Source organism: Camarhynchus parvulus, chromosome 1 (assembly GCF_901933205.1).
Source record: "Camarhynchus parvulus chromosome 1, STF_HiC, whole genome shotgun sequence".
Taxonomy (NCBI): Eukaryota; Metazoa; Chordata; class Aves; order Passeriformes; family Thraupidae; genus Camarhynchus; species Camarhynchus parvulus.
In genome coordinates this window covers 60611533-60629050 of record NC_044571.1, presented here as the reverse complement: position 1 = coordinate 60629050, position 17518 = coordinate 60611533, and the positions used below count along the sequence as shown (strand labels likewise).

At 40.7% G+C, this 17518-nt stretch overlaps 1 protein-coding gene across 8 annotated transcripts in view; it reads left to right on the top strand.

Moving 5' to 3' along the window:
• ENOX1 (ecto-NOX disulfide-thiol exchanger 1) overlaps positions 1-17518 on the top strand; it is a 362160-nt gene that overhangs the window by 20704 nt on the left and 323938 nt on the right. For 2 of the 8 annotated variants that reach the window (XM_030968220.1, XM_030967354.1), the window contains exon 2: positions 13725-13818. The exons of the other annotated variants lie outside the window; for them this stretch is intronic. The gene's annotated coding sequence lies outside the window, so the exon portion shown is untranslated. The remainder of the gene's footprint in view (positions 1-13724; positions 13819-17518) is intronic. 8 annotated transcript variants of the gene reach the window in all.

The window sequence follows — 17518 nt, the reverse complement described above, 5'->3', positions numbered from 1 at the left end:
AATTCCCATATATCACCTATGTGTTTTTGGAAATTTATAAATGCATCTTCTTTGGGGAGATGGCTGGGCATTTTTGTCTTTGCCTATCAGGAGGTAATAGAACATGACTTGCAAATCCCTGTAAGATGAATATAAGGCTCTCAACTCTAAAAATTTAACTGGATAAAGCAAATTTTCAAAATGTTATTGCACATAGAACATTAGGTCCTGAAAATCATGGAATCATAGAATGGTTTAGGTTGGAAGGAACCTTGAAGATCATCTAGTTCCAATCCCCCTGGATGCCACTCACTAGACCAGGTTACTCAGAGCCCCATCCAGGCTGGTCTTGAGCACTTCCAGGGATGGAACATCCAAAATTTCTGCAGCCAGCCTGTTCCAGTGTGTGATCACTGCCATAGTGAAGAAGAGACAGTTCAAACTTTAAAGCACACATGTATGTTTTAGTTTGGGTCTGTGGTGACAAGATTCTGAAGTACACACACACAGGGGAAGCCCACATCACAGTAAGCTATGGAAAGGAAAAAAAAAAGTTGTCTTACTTGACTTGGCCCAGAAGGAACATTTATCTTGTTTCCCCCAATCAGAAATGATTTGAATATGTCCTTATCTCATGTTATGTGTTGAGGGTGATTGCTGCTATATTAGTGCATAAACAAGGAGTCAAAAAAGAAAATTAATCAATGCAGTGGTGTGGATTTTGCCCTATGTCTTTTGTTTGCCAGCTGTGTGTCCAATCCATTCTAAAGTCCCCTTTCTACTTTCCCTTGGTACAATTGATCCTCCTTTGCTTCAGTCCGCTGACAGGGATTGTTCAGAGAGATAATCTTTGCAGCATTCCTTCAAGGCCAAAAGATCCCCAATGTATCCTAGCATAAACAGAACACCATGAGGAAACAGATAAAAAATATAGAAACCCACTCAAAGAATAATAAAAAAACCTCATGCTTTTATAAATGAAACAGGCCATTTATGTGGGAAATTGAGTATTGGTTTTTTATGTAATCTGAGGTAGAAAGGGAATTGTTTGATATCCCATACTGTTCTGAAATAACATCACATTCCAGCTTTCTGAAACATATTTGTCATCATATCTACCTCTATTTATAATTGAAAAGAGAAATTATGAAAGCTTATTGCTTGGTCTCTGGCCTTTCTGTGCACGGGCATGTGTATTGCCTTACCAATTCTGAGATTATCAGGGATTATCCTTACAAATGCTGCTCAGGCACTTAGCAGCAATGGGGGCTCAGGTGGGAGGAAGAGAAAAGGCAGGGTTTGTGTTTACATGAGCAAGTACTTCCCTCTGTTCTTCAGGCACGAGCTTCAGTTTCACCTGTAATCTTCTGGCAAAGCAGTGATTTTGACTGTAATTTTTTTTCTGCACAGTGGATGCCATCAAGCCTTTTGCTGTATCTGGAATAGTTATATATTCTTTTATAAATCTATCTGTAATCTTGTGTTGGTGCCCCTAACAAACATTAGTATTCATGCACAAAATACTACGTGATATACTTAACCTGCCTAAGCTAGAGCCTGACCCAAGGGAAGTGTAAGGGGACCTGAAGGAGATCAACTGATGAGAATTTCTATTTCTGAGAGCATTAGGCATGCTTTGGTTCTGTTTTGAAACAAGAAAAACTAGGTCAGGATCTGGGATAATGAGAAAAGGTGTAGCAAGAACTTCTCTGCTGTAGGTGAACAAGGATCTGATTCAGGCCAATCAGACTGTTCTTTGCAAAGAAGGATCAAATTTAGAATAGCTGTGAAGCTGCTTTAAGCCAAACCTGTACTTCTGGCACAGCATGAGTCCGCTGTGGTTGCAGAAATGGTTGATCTTTGAGAACTGTCAGCCAGTCAGGTTACACCAAATATTCCCAAATAAAAGGTTCAAAAAATGTGCATTCTACACATCTAACCAGAACAGATTTACAGTTTTCAAGATAGGTTGTACTTAATTTTGTGTGATAACATTTCTTTCTGCCATTTTTGTGTATTTAAGTTAGAATACAGTCCCAGGTTCTAGAATAGATTGCGTTTTCCCTGCAAAGAAACTTGTCTGTGGAGAGAAGAATAGCAAAACTCTCTTTAGTTTTGCTATTTAGTTCGTGAAATCTTGCTTATTGTCTTTCTGTCTATGCCACAGATTTTTTTTAAGGTAAAATTATGATAGCATTAGTGTTAGAAGATGTTCTTTTTCTATGTTTGAGCTTCCATTTCAGGATAAGAGCATTCACACACTCCTCTGGGTTCTCATTACAGTCATGGAAAAAAGATGTATGGTGGAACTTCACTTCTGTGGGCTCTTGTGGTGTCATTCCCTTAAATGATATGAATGGGAGAATTATCCCAGTGGCTGTTGTGATCCTTCTCTTGTAAAGGTTGTTGCTAAGTGCTGTTCATCATTTTGGAGAGACTATGTTCAAATGTATCTTTGATTATTCATCTTCCATAGATTTGTGTCTAGGGGACTTAAAAGTGACAACAAGAGTACGTAATTAAAAAAACCCATTTGCACATAAGCATTTTCTTAAAAGTGAAGGAAGGGAAGAAGAGGGAAAGTCCTTTTCCTGATTCTTTTCCTGACTTCAGTTCTTTAATTCCTGCCTCAAACCCTCCATTTCTGTTCCTCTACGGCCCTAGTTTTGGTTAAGGAAAAGAGGTCCTTCCTCTTGGTGAAAGCCAAGGAAAACTCACTAGCATTCATCACAACTTTGCAGTCCAACTATTTTCCTCTGTGTGCAGTACAGTACTTATTTTTCTTTATTCTATTAAAAATTTTTGTTGTCAATTTTTAAGTGTTTTGACTGAATGTTCAATGTTCTCTACATGAAAAATGTTAGTGTTCCTTTTTCAAGCTTTTAGAAAAACACATCCAAGGGGACAAAAATGTATAGCTTGTTTCTTCAAAATGCTGCTATATTGTGATAATAGTATCATTCTGACTAAGGTTTGATTTCTAATCTCATTTGTTTGGCTGCACAAACTTTTATGTCATATAAATAACACAGAGGATTATTTCCCTCAGTGCAGGGAAGTTTTTGTTCTGAAAAAGCTTGATTTTTTTTTTCCCCCAGAAACTCCTTGAGCAAGTTGGTTTGGAAGCTGTTGTATTTATGTAATCTCAGCATTCCATTTATGGATTCTGGTTCAGTTGCTTTTTCATGAGATGCCTCAAGCAATACACAGTTGGAGCCTGGAGCAGGAGTGATAGATGACCATTAGCCTCGATGGTGCCCACTGAAGTGGGAACTACTGGGGCTGGAGTCTTAGGAGGAGTGTTGAGCCAAATTACTCTGCAGGGAAGGCTGTGGAAGCATTCATTATTTTTCCAGAAGCAGAACAAAGTAAGTTTATAAATAAGACCCTGGGGAACTTGCTGAACTCCAGGAAGCTAGGCTGACTTCTTCAGGAAAGCAGTTTGCTTTGCATGACTGTCTGTCCAAGAAGGAAGGAAATGTCCCATACGGGTGATAGGGCAACACGATGGGATTCAGTAGAATCATATGGGGGGAAAAAAATGATCCAAATATTTCTGTTAGGTGCTTGTTTCAGTGTACTTTAGGAAAGCAAAGCAGAGGAATACAAGTCTAAATAAGGTAAAATTGACTGTGTTAGCTCTGAGCTATAAGTTCTGCGTGTCTATAAGAACATAGTTGGGAGAGGGTGTGATTTATCTAGTATGTTGTTTTTTGGTATCTTTGCATTTCCAGATCACATTTCTTTGAAGAAATAAAGGATGGGAGGGCTATCCAAAATGTGTATGACTCGTGATTCAGGTAGAGAGCAAGGACTGCCTAGTATAGGCTGCCTAGGGACACCCTGGATATGTTGGGACCTGGATACAGTCATCTGGGAAACTATCCAAACTTTCTGAAAATGTGTGAAAATATACTATCTAAGTAATATCAACTTCCTTAGAAAAAAACCAAAACAGATTTTTACTACCAATTGTGTTTTGAATTATATAGATTGGGAATCTATGCTCATATTAGCCATAGAATAGCAGGGAAACATAAGGATCATCTGGTCCAACCAACCTTTCATGGCAAAAGCACATTCTAAACAAGATGGCCCAGGATCCTGTCCAGCCAAATCTTAGAAGTGTCTAATGTTGGGAAATCCCCCACTTCACTGAAGAACCATATATTCCTGTGTATGGTTGTTTATGTTGTGAAAAACGTTCTTCTTCTGTCATATTTTAATCTCCTCAGGAGTAACTCATTATTCCTTGCCTTTTCAATGTGACTCATTGTAAAGGGGATCTCCATCGCCTTTGTAGTCGCCCTTTAAATACTGGAGCATGGTGAAAAGGTCTCCCCTAAGCCTTCTTTCCTCAAGGCTGCACAAAGCCTCCAGAAAGGCTGAGAGAACTGCCTCTCTTCTTGTGCCAGGCTTCCCAGTCCTTTCATCACCTTTGTGGCCCATCTCTGGGCCCTCTTCATCTGTCCACATCTATTTTGCTTAGTGAGGACTAAAACTGAGCACAGTATTCCAGGTGTGGCCTGACAAGCGTTGACTAGGTTGGGACAATACTGCCTTTTTCTCTGCTGGGGATGCCCTTGATGATGCATCCTGTTGGCTTCTTTTGCCACAGAAGTTGCATGCTGTTCACTTCTTTTAAGCTGCTTTTCCACCAGAGCCCCAGATCCCTTTCCACAGCAGGGGAGATCCCAGCCTGTGTTGCAGTGCTGGATTATACTTCCACTGGTGCAAGTTTTTACATTTGTCTTTGGTGAACTTCATAAGGTTTTGTTAGGCTACTCTTACAGCCTATCCAGGTCTTCCTGTGGAATGGCTTTCCCTTACAAAGTGCCCACTTCCCTGCTCAGTTTGATATCTTTGGCAAATTTCATCCACGTGCACTTGATCCCATCATCAGATCACTTATGGGGTCATTAAACAGCATTATTGATCCCTGGGAGACCTCACAGGTTGGCAGCTTGTAAAGGAGCTCTTTGCCATAACCCTCTGAGTGCTGGTGGTCAGCCAGGTTCCCCCCCACCACATGGACCACTTGTCTAGACCTCAGTGCATCAGTTCCTCAGGGAGGAAGCTGTGGGAAACTGCATTGATTGTCTTGGAGAAATCCAGGTAGACAATATCCATTGCTTAACCCATATCAGCTGAGCAGGTTCCTTAGTCAGAGGATGTGTTTAGGTTTGTCAGACATGTATTGCCCTTCGTGCATCCATGCTGACCTTTCCCAGTTACATGTTTCATCTGACTTGTGATAGCCCTCAGGAAGAGTTGTTCCATAACTTCCCAAGGGAATGAAATACTACTGATGATCCTTTAATTTTCTGGATACTCCTTTAAGTCCTTCTCAAAGATAAGAGTGGCATTAGCCTTCTTCCAGTCTTCTGGGATGTCTCCCAATCTGCATGATTTCTCAAAAATTATGGAGAACAGACTCTGTGACATCAGCCAGCTCTCTTAACACTCTCAGGAGAATATTGTCAGGGCCCATGGATTTCCTGGGTCAAGCTCAAGTTCACAAACCAACTCTTCTGTCACTGACAATGGCACTGTGTTTGCATTAACCTGGCTTTCTGTTTCCAAGGCTTGGGGCCCAACACTGTTGGTGATGACGGAGGTGAAGAAAGAGTTGAGAACCTATGCCTTGTCACCGTTGTTAGTCATTAATTAATCTTTCCTGTTCAACAGCAGGTCAATATTTTCATTTTGTACCTGCCTTTTGTTTACATATCTGAAGAACTCTTGTAGTTTTTTGCATCTTGGCCTACTTCTGTTTGAGTTGAGCTGTTGTTTTTCTTATTGCGTCTTTGACATAATTTCTGCAACCAGAGCAGATTCCTGACGCTGGCCCTGTAGTTCTCAACTGGTATTTGTCCACTTGTCCATCTCTGCTGTGCTCCTCTTGGTTTTGAGCAGGCTCAGAAGCTCAGGGTTAAGCCAAAGGGATCTCTTGCTCCAGCTGCTTCCCTTACTTTTAAAGGGGATGGACTCTTTGTGCTTCCAGGAGACCATGCTTGGAAAACTCCCACACTCACTAGCTCCTTCATGCTCCATGAAAGCTTTCAATGGAATCCCTCCCAAACATTGCCTAGTTCTCAATACCTGCTTTGCCAAGAATTAGTAGAAATACTTTCTGTTAACCAAAGCTATTGTAGTCAAAAAGCAGACAGAAGTAGAGCTGCGTTTGTCAGACACTAAATATGAATCTCAAAGAATGGTTTTACAGACTCTGTTGGTTCCTGCTGTGGCTCAGATATCTGGAATCCTTTTTCAAGTGTACATTTGCCAGCAGCCAGGGCTTCCATAGTGCAAACCCCATCAATCATCTGCTTGTATTTCTGCAGCATACAGCACAGCCAACAGGGCATGAAAATCTAGACTGTCATTTCTTGGAACTAGGAGAGGTAGCAAGAGAGGCAGTGTATTTATTGAGAACCTCTGTGTGAGAGGATGTCATCACAGCCTTCTTGTTTTTCTCAGTTGTTTTGGTTTTTTTTAACTGTCATATGCATCAGTCTCTTAAGATGTCTAGTAAACTACAACCAAAACTGTTATACGTCCTAGATACTCTTGATGTCTTTGATGTTGCTGAGAAAATGAGGTGTTAGTTTGCATCTTGAGAAAAATTCATCCCAGGTAACTTTAAAAATAAGTCTTTAACAAGGCCATCTATTCTAGAAACATACATCACCCAGCTTTCCTTTGTGTGAAGAGAGGCAGATACCTTTATAGGTCTGTACCTGTAGATGTAGACTTTGGTCTTAGCATGGCTGGCATCTTCTAAAGATATCTGTTTCTCTGCATTGCCCAAAGAGTCGAGGATGGTTGCATACTCAGTTCAGGTCCTTCAGCTGGGAGCAGCATGTAGGTGGAATCTCTGATACTGTGGGAGTGGTGGGCAGCAGCTTTTCTATAGCCTCTCTTCACCAGCTATATGCTGTTGTGCAATAGTTTAGAAAAACATGGATTACCTGAGTACAACTGAGATAGCTCATGATTGACCTTCAGCTGTGTTGACACAGGAACAGGTGGAAGTCAAGAAGGAATGCTGACCATCCAGCACATCTTTCAAGTAGAAGCAAGAAAGGAGAGGTAGTTACAACACCTAATTTATGCATTCAGATGATCTTTGAGGATACAGAGCACCAAGGGCAGCTGAAACCTGATCAGTGAAGTAAAAACTTTCCTATAAACTTGCTAGAAAACTTTGGAGGGTGTCTTTGAGAGTGGTATGATTATGTTAATGTGCTTTAGGTCACCTTATCTCCATGAGAAAACATGATGATTCCATTTTGAGGAAGAATAAAGACATGTTTCTGATACCTTTCAATCCAAAGAAGTCATTTACTTTTTGAGTGCACTCAAAGGTACATTTTTGAGGGGAATATATGAAGTAAAAAGGGGTGCCTTTTCTGGGTGTACAGTTAGGAATTTGGGTGTGACTGTAATAAGTATTATTCATATATTTCATATTGTGTCAAGTTGGGATTTTTTAAGAGAAGCTCATTAGCAACTTTATTATAAGTTAAGCAAATTACTCTTTCTATCTTTTAAGTACTAATATTTTATTGAAGAACATTATTCACTAACTATAAATGCACTGGCAGCACTCATATATAATTAACAATTAATTCTTATAATCATTGCATAAAACACAGAATAGGCATTGCTTTAATCTGTGAAGTTCCCTGAGCATAGTGCCCTAGGTGTGTGATCAGAGCACATACCTTCCATGCTGCTTGCCTATTTTGCTATTCATCCTAAGTAATATCACATATGGAAAGTAGAAGTTGTGTAAATGCAAGTTAGTAATATTTATAGGGCCAGTGTCCCTGAGACAGATTCCAAGCAGCTTGTGTTCCCATCTTCAGACTCTCTGTCTGAATTTTGAGAGAGCTCTTTCCAGTTTTCCCCTCCCATAAATCTTTTTGTTAAGATATTCTTTTTCAGTGTCTGGGGCTTTTAATTTTTTAATCATTCACAGATGGCAGAATGCTGCCTGGCTGTTGTGAGCATCCCTGGATGCTGACACGCTGCATTTCCGTGTTGTTTCAGCAACAAGGGGAGTTGATTGCAGTCAAGGGGGCTGTGTTTTGTGGAGGGCCTTTTCTATTACAGGAATGGTACGAGTGAAAACTAGCATCATGCTTTCTTAATTCCACAATGACAGTAAAAGGACTGTGCATTAGTGGTGTTCTAGCTAGCTCACTGTCTTTTGAATGTCTTTATTAGGTCAGAAAACTTTAACATGTACTTACATGCAGTCTGTGTTCTGAGCCCTCCACATCTATTATATGCCATGGAGGCTTTTAAAGTGTAGCTTAGCTCCCAGCATCATTCTTCAAATTACAGTAACTTACTTCTTGGCTGAGAGCGCTTTTGAGAACTAATCTGTAATGTGTTTACTTTGGCTGGAGGAATTGAAGTGCTTTAAAGGAAAAAACAACCTAAAAGCTCCCCAAATGTTCCCGCAGCTTTGCTTTCTCCTCTTATTATGGTAATCTGATTGTTTTTAATGTGAGGACTTCTTTTGCCCTGGGTCTTATATACTCTGCAGTGTCATAAAAGGTATATACCACTTTACAGCTAAGTAATGTTGACTTCTAAGTTAGAAAATCTGAGGTTTCCATCTGGAATACTGCATTGTGTAGGAATATGTCCATTTTTTCTATTACTCTCCTGTAATATAAGAAGTGACCACATTTAACATCTATGAGGTCTTACCAGGATGTCTGACTAAGAGGCTGCCAAAGAGAGCTTAAGAAGAACAAAAACATCTACTTTAATATTCAGTTTTTTAGTCTTTGGAGAAATAGTTTATTATATGCCTTGGTTATTGCCGTCATTTAGATAATGGGAAAATTAATGTACTATTAGAGTTAATTGCCCTGTCTATACCTACTGGGACAAGGAGATTTTGAAGTGATAGTGAGAGTTTTTTCAGTATTTGGGAAGTTTTGTTTCCTTTCTCTGATAGTTAAGTTCACACCTGTGTGTAGTATAACTATGGAAACCATTCTTGCCTTTTTGGTGGACTTCTCTTCAGAAAAGACTAGACTAATGTTCACACTAATTCAAGGGGTAATGCAGAACTCTCTTTAAATGTCCTTGTACAATTCTTGTAAGGGTATCTAGAGTCTTGTATTTCTTTCTGCTTCCCATTCCTTCAGAGAAATCCCAGTGTGTAATAATTTGCCTCCAGGCTTTGTAGTGAATGGTTCAGGTAAGTAGGCTCCTTTCCATGGCCACGTGCAGTTAAAAGTGGTAAAGGGGAGTGCAGCTTGGGACTCATTGATGTCGTGGTGCTGATGATATGCAGGCCTGCTGCCCTTGTGCTGGACCCAGCTGCTAATTTCCTAATGTTTGGCTGGAGCCTGGGCTTGGATAAAAAGGAGCTGGCTGTAGCTTGGGCCAGATAATTTGGAGATGCTAATGGCTCATTTGTTAAAGTGAGTAGAGGACTTGGCAAAGGGAGAGGGAGTTTCTCTCTCCCTCACCTCATGGTTTCCCTCTGATTTCCATCCATTTATTTTGTGGGTGCTCTTTGGAGTGCTTGCAAGGAGAGCCATTGCTGTTCTATATTATGCACATCATCACTGGGGGCTTGGCTTCAGGAGAAGGAGTGTACAGCAGAAGTGCACTATTTTGTTCTGTTTCTTCCTCATTTATTCCTGGGACCAGTGTTGTGGACTCTGTCCCTCTCCTGCTGCTGCCTGTCCCTTCCCATCCCTTAGGAAAAATGCAGCTCCAAGCAGTGAGCACAACTGAGCTCAGCAAAACGCCAGTGCCGTGGCACTGGTGCTGGAAGCAGGTGGGGAGACAAAGCAGTGGCAAACTGAGTCAAAAGGAGCTGAGCCCAAGCCAAGCCCCAGCCAAGTCCAGTGCAGATGAGTGGAGTGGTCCAGGGTGGGTGGCACTATGTGGAGTCAAACCAGCAGAGCAGTCTGGAAAGGGACAACACTGTGTATAGTCAAGCCAGAGGAATGGAGCAGTCCAAAAGCAGGACACATGGTGCAGTGTGGGCATTCTGGCTTTTTGGAGATTTGTCCCTCATTGTTTCTCATTGGCTCAAGCTTGGAGAGGGGAATGCTAGCTATGGAGAGCATGTGCCATCTTGTGTTTGTCCCAGTGGCCACACAGAGCTGAGCTGAGGTGTGGTGCACACCTTTTCTCTGTAAAGCACCTTTTCTTTTGTATACTTTGGTTATTAATATTACTGCTGTCACTGTGTTTCTTACTCCTTTGCTGTTTGCTTTCAGTAACTTCTTATCTCAACCCATAGTCTCTGTCTTTGGAGTGAGGCTCTCTCTCTCTGGAGTGGGGCTGAGAGAGGAGAAAGACTTATCTGGAGTTTAATTTCCATCTAGTTTTAAGCCACGATGACCGGTCACAAATGCACATTTCCATCTTTCTTTGTCATTACAAGTGTTGCTTGTGAAGCTGGCTCTTCCTATCATACGTATTTCCGTTTGGTACATTCTGGCTTGTTGCAGCAGCTTACCCATGAGTATATCTTTGCAAACCACTTGAGAGAGAGGAAGAAATGTCAGCTGTTGCAGGCCATTGACTGCCAGTTACTGATTTGGGCTGGCTGGCATGAATACATTGATGTCTGTGGTTAAAAGCTCTGGATTTCTTTTCTCTCTTGGCTTGGATTCAAGGAGCTTTATGCAGAAAAGTTGGCTTTGCTTGAGATTTATGGCTGGAGTTCACATAGATCCTTATGTGCACCCATAGGAGATGAAGACTGTTGGTACATATGTCTTTGGCACGTTAGGCTGGATGGAGTGTGCACGAGCTCTCCTTCAGGGCCATGATCCCTGCTCCCTGTGAAGAAGCCATCACTCACCAACCATGTTTCCTCACTGAGAGATCGGTTGAAGAAAAAAAGTAAACTTTCCACTTAGGAGATTTTGGCTTCTGTTTTGGCAAATAAGTACCTCGTGTTGCTTCTTAAAGAGAGAAATTTTGCAAGATTTTCTGTCTTATCTTCAGTAGCCGTGCCCCAGCTCAACAGCTTGAGGTTGGGTATTTTAAGCTGTTGTATCAGTGTGATAAGCCCTGGGTTTAGTGACATACGGAGACAGTTTCTCATAGGACAGGCAGATCCAAACTCTCTACTAGTTACAGAAGAATTTTTCAGTATGAAACACAAAGGTGGTTTATATATATATATATATATATAAAATTATATAATACATATATTTTTACTCACTCCATCTCCACTAGCTCAAATTTGAGGACATATGGCTGCATGATTTACAAGCTGTAGCTTCCATTGTTAGCCATAAGTAGGAGACATTATGAAAGTGACAGAGGGATGGATTGCTGTGGTCAGGTCTGCATTTGGGTGGAGCAGATGAAATTCTGCCAGGTAATAATGGAGGAAAAAATATCACTGGCCAGTTTTTACAAGTGAGATGTCCAAGCATAGAGGTGTGGATTTGGACTTGCACCAGGAGGCATGGGATCCAATTTAAAGTACCACAGACTTAGTGAAAACATTCCAGTTGACAGCTTTTGCCATCTTGGATTCAACCCAGAATGAACATTTCTGAATACTAGAAAATAAATATGAACTGGACCTTGAAGTAGGCTTTCATGTTTGTCAACAGGGCATACTTACATAGGTTTGTGTTGTTTCTAGCCAACTGCAATTAGAATATTGTCATTTTAAAGAAGCTTTTCTTGTCACAAAAGCTGTGTTGTGTAATAAACATGAGTTTGGTCATTTGGTAAACACACTTTGATACAACTTTCTTTAGCTGGCATTGTACAAGATATTTTTTTAAATTTACAATGTATGTTCATTGTAAAGGAATCAAAATACACTGTAATTGAAATAGCTTTGTTTCCAGGGCATTTTTTTCCTCAATTATTTTTATGTGTTCTCTACTTCATATACCCTCAATTGAACTGTTTTATTCTTATCATTTTTATAACTTTTTAGTGGTGAATTTGTTCCTGTTGGAGTTCAAGCTTTGTCATTTCATTTAGCAGTTTTCCTGGGAAGTCAGAATGTTACATAAATGCAGAAAAGATGTGCTGTACATCAATTTTGATTATCTTGAAAGCACTACAGAGTTTAGATCTATAAACACATGTACAGATATTTTAAGCACAGTAGCAATTCTGCTAAACTTGATGAGTCTGCTTTCAAAGTTAGAGGAATAGGAATTTCTGAGCAGTAAGTGCACAGACCTCCCCTTGCCTCTGAAATTCATTCTTTCCAGAGTGTGGCTTGCTAATAGTAGGGGTGTATTTTTCTTTTTTTTAACAGACTAATAGGAAAAACATTAGAAGGAAGCAAGGTCTTCTGGAAGCATGAAGGTGACAGTTTGAAAGATGCTGTGTGGGGTCCATTTTTCAGCTAATGCCCCTTTTATCCACAGCTGACAGCAGCAGCAGAGCAACAAAATCTTGCTGCTTCAACTTCATGGTTCATCCGTAGTGGTCTGCTTTTTTTTCGGTTAGTAAATCACACTACCTAATAAGATGTTTTAATATATGATAATATATTTTAATAGCTATCTGGTGAAACTATTAAATTATAATATTGCCCGTTAAACTTCGTTAGTAACTACTAAGAATTTTCTTCCAAAAAGATGATTCCCCACCCCCATCTCCTTTTGCCCCTAGGGAAGCTTTATTAATTTCAACAGAGACTTGCTAGTGATGTTCTTTCCTTTTTACAAATAGGTTGGAGGTTGGAGCCTTTTAGTAGAATCTCTAGGTGTTTCTGGAAACAAAACATTAAAAAATAAAGACAAATTGGATTGTTCAACAAGAAAGGAGAAGAAACAAAATAGGGACTTTGGAAATAAAGGTGATGTGTGAATAGAGCTGCAGGAATAAAAATACCCCTGTGGGAGATGGGGGGAGAGGGGAAGGCCAGGCTGAAGAAGGAAGCAAAAGAAACAACAACAAAAAAAGCAAACTGCTGTGCTTTGCTCAGGATATACAAAGAGCCCTAGGTACTTTCTGCAAAACAACACTTCCTACATACTGTGATGGGAATGCAGGCATTTCTCTTCTTTTGGATAAACTTTTCTCACAATTGAAAAAGTTTACCAATGATTTTTTTTTCTACAGTCCTTCCTCTCAGGAATTCCATGTTCATGCAGGGGAAGATGTACTTCTTTAGGAGTGCCTTTCACCAGAGAGATCCACATGGTGCACTTGGAACTGCATAGTTGTACAATCACATTAGCCACCTTGAGAAGAGCAGAGGCTTTGTGCTCCCCCGTAATTTGCTTTCTTTGGGAAGCTGGCAAGAACCTAAATGTTCATCTAAAGCGGTACTAATAAAGATTAGTATGTTCCTAACACTAAGGAACACTAAGTGTCCCTAACGCTACATCTGTAGTGTAAAAGCAGTAAAAATGCAATGGTCCCTAAGCACCATCAAAGAAGAAGGTCTTAGTTCCATGGAAAATACAAGTGTTCCTCTGGCTCTGGCTCCACTTTGAGGAAGTTTGACCCTGATACCCATCGAGAACACAATAGAGCAGAAGTGAAGGGCACTTATGCAAGTAAAGTCCTTATACATGATAATGTAGTAAGACTTAATGGAGACACTGCAAAATTTTCTTTTAAATACCCAGTGGCAGATGACTTCTTGTGCGGGAAGAACAAGATTGTGTTGTTTGTTTTGTGCATCCCTTCTGCTTCTCTGTGTTCTCTAAGTGATACATTTGTGTCAGGGAATTTCAGCATAGTGTCAAATGTTTCTTTTCAAATTGCAGATCCTCTACAGAGAAGAGCCATTGCAACTTCCTCTTTTAATTTTGCATCCCAACCCTCTTCCTGCTGAGACACCTGCCTGTACTATTTCACAAGGTCAGACTGGTGATACCACAGTTGCCTATTTTTTCTTTAAAAGGAACATGATTATGTTAATCAAACATCGTTTTATCAAGAATCATCAAGTATGGGGTAAAAGCAGAACGAATTTCATCATCTAACAATATTTTGTGGGGGAAATTTTCCAGAATCAGATGGTGGTTAAAAAAAATACACGGAGATAGTAAGGCCTGTTATTCATAAGCAGTAGTTAAATTTCTGGCCTAAATCTAGCATGAATGTCAAGACAAGATGCAGAAGCTTTCTCCAAGCAACCTATATTCAGCCATTGAAACTTCCACAGTCTCTGACAAAGTAAATGAGTAGATACACGTATCTGGTCTGTTTAGTAAATTGTTTGAACCAGTTCCTCATTTCTTGGTGGCATGTACTACCTGAGGACTGCCAAAAAAACACACAAGATACTAGCCTGTCTGCCTATCACTAACAGGGTTAAAATGGGTTGGAAAGAAAAACTAAGTTAGGCCATGTCTTGGGATGATCTCCTAGTCTATGCAGCATGGAGAACAAAGCAATGAGTCTTCAGCACTGCTTTGAAAAACAGTGCTTTATCAGTGCTGCCACAAAGAGCACACAAGGGACAGAATCTTACCAAGTGTAAAATGTGTGACATATACCAGTGACAAGTGGAGAAGCTCCACTGATTAAGTGTTTGGTGATCTCTGGGTAGTATTATAGGAGGTGCTTTCCTGGCCTGTACACTCCAATGTAAAGACAGAGGAAAGGAAAATTTTGGGACCCAGGTGTTTTCTCATTCCCCCTCTTCAGCAGAGCAGGGGAAGAAAATGAGATGAAGTATGGGTTGAGTTCAAGACAGTTGAATGAGGAAAAGAGAAGGCTACCTATGGAAGCAAAGCAAAAGGATTTGGTCTCTACTTCCATCTGCAGGGGATGTCCACCCACTCAGGGAGAAGCAAAAATCCCACTACACATAGCAGCTGCTTCAGAAGACAAATGCCTTGATAATGAATGTGTTTCTCCTTTGCCTTTCACTTAACTTTATTGCTGAGCATTTCACTGTACAGTATGGGATGTCCCTTTGGTCAGCTGGGGTCAGCTGTCCTGGCTGAATCCTCTCCCAGCCTCTTGCCCACTCCCAGCCTCCTGGCCCCTGGGGGTGTTGGAGACACAGCCTTGGTGCTGTGTGGGTGATTATCAGCAGCAGACAATGTGTGGATGTGTTACCAGCACCCTCCTAGACACAAGTGCAAAGCGCAGCACTGCGAGGTGAGCTATGAGGAGTGTCAGCTCCAAACCAGGTAGGCCCACTACAGCAAGAAAAGTAATCTTTCCATGAAGAGACAAAAGGACAGAGGAGCTGTCCTTGAAGAGACAGAAAATATAAGGAACAGTACCCAACAGGCACCTGTGTACAGAAGCACCTTTTGGAGTTGTGCAGAAAAAAAGAAAGACTGCTAGTGCTGAGTATGAGAGTGCAATCCAGCACTTGTACAGCCACATCCTGCAGTCTCTACAAAGCAACTTCCACAAGAAGTAAATGACTGCTCAGGGGTTTCAGCAGATGTGCAATATTTTCAACACTTGCTGCTCAGAGCTAGTAATGATTGTCAAAGATGTAAACTTGTAATAGATAATAATGTTGGTTCTTGACAGTACTGTTCACTCTCCTAAGGAAGGGAGCAAGCAAAAGCCCCACAGTTAGAGATACTTGTTATCAAACAGCATAATCATGAACAATGTCTGAAAATACCATATAGATGTGGACTAAACTTTAGGCTACTCTGCGGTGTTGTTAGTTACTACGGGAAAAATCTGCACATATTTATTTGTGTGGTAAATGGCACTATTACTCATGCTATTTCTTTAGTGAGTTATTTTGACTAAAGTGCCACAGTTTCACAAAATGACCCATCAACTTATAATAAAATGCTCTTTTAGTAAGTTACTGCTGAAGGGATGTACAGAAAGTAATGAAAATCTACCAGGCTTCATAACACAAGTTTTCATTTCTGTTTTTTCAGTCTGTTGCAAAGTTTCTAGATAGGCCATCCATAACAGGGCCTAGATAATTTGCTTAGGAAGCTGCTTTTGCTGTATTTAACCTTTTTTTTTGGTCAGTATTTTGTATTTCTAGATCCTACTTCATTAATGAGGTTGAAAAATACTGCCATTCCAAATTAGTTATGGGTCAGCAGCTGCTAATTGTACAATGCTGCACTATTTTCTTCTCAGCTTTGCAGACGCTCTCATATCTCATTTTATGGCTGCCTGGGGATAGATGTGAATATCAAGCAGAATCCAAAGCTTTTTTTCTTCTATCCAAATGCCTGGCCAATGGTTCCACTAAAATTTGGAAGCATAATTTAAGTATTCTGAAAGTGAAGGGTTGTAAATACAGGTGTCATGATGAAAGCATAAGAGTTGTTTAAATAGGAGAACCTGGTGTGATTTTGCCCAGAGAAGCTGTGAATCTCTTTCTTATAAGCAGAAGTATTCAAGGCCAGGTTGGAGGAGGTTTTAAGGACTTGTCTAATGGAAGGTGTCCCATCCCATGGCAGGGAGATGGAACTAGATTTAGGATCCTGTGGACCTGTATTTAAGGTCCCTTCCAACACATGGAATGATTCATGATTCATGCTGTTGAGAAACTTCTTTTGTTTAGAACAGTGATTCACAGTAAGGGTCACAAGAACCATCTCATGGCATGTCAGTGATCCTAGGAGAATCAGAAACCCAGAAACCTCTCCCTGTCTTCTCCCCAGCAATTCTGTAAGAATTTTACAATTTTTGGGCAATTTTGTGACATTTTCTTTATTGCAAGTCATCCGTTTGGGAGAACAGTTTCAGTACCACCAGGCTGCATAGCCACTGGCCAGGCATGACTGCTGGAGAGGGGAATAGAAAGCTTTTAAAGGAACACATTTCTCCTTGTTGAAAGACGATCTCCTCCCTCCCACCACAGTTTTGAGATTAGAGCCTCACGGATACCTGGATGCAGCTATTCTGTGGTGTGTCACTCATGTTCATTGTTTACCTCTCAGCGTTCCAAATGAATTTTGGCCTCAATATGCAGCTGCCAGGGGAAAAGTGTAATGCAAACACTTGTTTCACAATGGTTGTCTCAGGTTTCCTCAACCTGGAAGAAGCAGCTTCCTGAAAAAGGCTGCGCCAGGTGGAGTTCATCTTACCCTCTTAATGTGCTCCTTTGTCTAGGTGAGACAAAAAATCTTGTTTCTCCACAGCTTTTAGCAAATGTAACGTGTTACTGTCTGCCAGTGGAGGTGAGTGCAGTATTTCTTCTATTAGTTGTTGTAAGTTTGAAAATACTGCTGTGATCCACAAAGTAAAAGCTGCCAATGAAATGTTAGGGAGAAATCTGGGAAATTACCTAGATAGACCTATGTGGTTCATAATTGTGAGTTCAGTGGGAAGCTGCTGAAAGCCTTATGTGTGGATCCAGTGACTTAGAAATACTTCTACCATAGCTAAAGTGTGAGAAGGAGGGAAAGAAGATGAGGGAAGAGCAAGCCCAGCAGACCTCACTTGCAGACAAACTCAAGACCAACCCCAGTTTCTTGCTTCTGGCCTCCTGAACCAGAGATTCCTGGGCTTGTCTGCATATTTCCTTACAAAAGATACTCTTGCTAGGGTCTTTGTAGTAAACTGTCAGGAGTAAATGTATCTATGTAGAAAGAAGATAGGGATTTTTAAATTT